We start from the raw sequence: 2,381 nt of genomic DNA on the forward strand, positions 1-2,381 counted from the left end.
TAAACATTGATGTATGAAATGAAATTCAGGTTTAATTGCACAGGATTTTTTTTTTTAATTCTGTCATAGCTTTGCTGTGAGAGAGAGCACCAGATGCCATGTGGAAAAATTGGAAGGGCAACTGTTTTTTCTAGCTTTGGTGGTAATCGTGTGGTGGGAGACCCACAGGGGTGCTCCTCATCTTCCTCAGTGGGAAGGGGCTGGTACCTTCATGGAGAACCTATATCCCCCCTCCACCCTTTGGGCAGGGGGCCCTGAGTCAGGGAGGCCACAAGAAGCAGCTGGGAAGTGAGGAGGGGCCACTCTGGGGGTGCCTTCTCCCCAAAATAAAGATGCCCCAAAAGCCCTTGAGAGAGGAATCAAAGTCATTTTAATCAGACAAGGCTGAGCACACACACACCTCTCCAACAATGGAAAGCAAAGTCACATCAGTCAGAGCCGACCACCAAGAGAAGGGAAAAAACAGAGATACAAACACAGATGTTTTTGTTTGGGTTTCTTTCCTTTCCTTTTTTTTTTTTTTTTTTTTTTTTTTAATTTTTTTCCTTTTTTCCCCCCTCTTTTTTTTTTTTTTTTTTTTTTCCAATTTACAGCTTCTTTCCCACCAAAAGTGACTCTGCTTTAGAAACATCCAAACTGCACCAGCAGCTCATCGCTTTCTGGTAACACCTCTTGTATGTACAATGGAAAAGCTCCCTGGGGAGGGTTCCCCCTTCTCCACAGCCAGCAGATCTCCATCAGTGCCCACCAAAGCACCCAACAGAGCTCAAAGCAACCCAGGGGGCCAGAGCAAGCCCCTTCCTTGCAGGATGTCAGCCTCTGTGCCTCCGCCACCGGACAGGAGCCTGGGATCAGCTCTAGGTGTGCCTCAAGGAGGGCTTACCTCCACTCTTTCCTCAGGGTTTGCACCATTCCACAAATCTTCCTGTATGGGAATAAAGCTGGGACCTGCTGTTTTTCCCATTGATTGCTCCAGGGGTCTTTTTCTCATCCGTACATGGGATAAGGGGCAGTCTCTGGGGCTGCTGGTGATGGAGGAATGTGCAAGGACCAGAACCTGCCCCATGTGCAGGGAATGGTCTGTGATGTGGTCACTGGGTTGTACGGGAGCTGCTGCTGCTCCCAGCATGGTAGCGGAGACATTTCTGGTTTTGGCTGCACAGTAGACATGCAGGTGGGAAATCGCAGACAGAAATGGGAGGGATTTGCTTCAAACGGTTGAATTTTGCAAATGTTTAAAGAAAGAACCTGGAGGTTTTAGCCTGTGCCTGACTTCAGAGAAAAAAAATGAGATTTTATTCCTTTTGATGGTGCACCCTGAGGAAACCAGAATACTGTAATGCCAAAATTACTTAAACCTTCCCAGGAAGGAAAACACTTATGCCTCTTCTTTATAATGGGGAAACTGAGGCACAAATGTGTGAAGTGTTTCTGGCAGACCCTGCAGGACCTTGGAGGCAAAATCCCTGGGGTGCAGCAAGCAGCCTCAACCCCCCGAGAAGCATCCCTCTGTCTGAGCATCCCTGGCCCTGCACGGAGAGGGAAAACAGCTCTGAGGAGCTCAGAGCCAAAACCTCCCACTGCACATGGAGCTGGTTGGTGTGACCACACCACACGGGGCACTGGGGATGGATCAAGGATGTGACAGGGCCCAGGAGCCGGCATGGGGATGGAGGCAGCCGCTCCTCCAAGGCACTTAACCCCAGCACGGGAAGGATTCGGCCCTGGGCCCTGCACGAGGGCAGGGAGCAGCTTTGGCACAGAGCTGACGGTGAGGGTGGAAGCGAGGCAGGGAGGAGGAGAGCAGGGCAGAGACATGCACGTCCCCGGGGGGGCTGCCAGAGGGGACCTGAGCCACTGCTCAGTGACTGCGCTGAGGTCCAGGAGCAAAGCCCTGGAGACCCACCAAGGTGGAGCACAGGATTAACTCCATCTCCTGCCTCTCTGCCCTCTCCTACCCAGGTTCTGCCTTGCATCCTCAGCGTCAAGATGAGCAACAACCTGGCTGGGACTTGGTGAGGGACTCGGGGGACTCCAATAACCCCGGTGGTTTAAAAACACAGCTGCATATATCAAAGTCTGCAATCAGCCCTGGGCTCTCCATCCTCTCCAACGACCCAGAGGCTTTTGCCTCCCCTGAGCAGCATCCCAAGCCAAGGGGTTAACCCCATCAGCTGTCCCTAGGGGGTCCCTGTGTCCTGACACCTCAGTGACAAACACGAGGCAGAGATGGGACAGGCAGCATCGTGCCTGGGATGGATGCAGGCAGGATGGCCGTGCAACACCTCTGGACTCCTCCTGCCACCCCGGCAGGTTGCACTGCAGCCGTGGTGATGACAAAGCAGCATCTTGGCTGTCCCATCCTACAGCTTCATCCTGGC

This window comes from Anas acuta, chromosome 25 (assembly GCF_963932015.1).
Source record: "Anas acuta chromosome 25, bAnaAcu1.1, whole genome shotgun sequence".
Classification (NCBI taxonomy): Eukaryota; Metazoa; Chordata; class Aves; order Anseriformes; family Anatidae; genus Anas; species Anas acuta.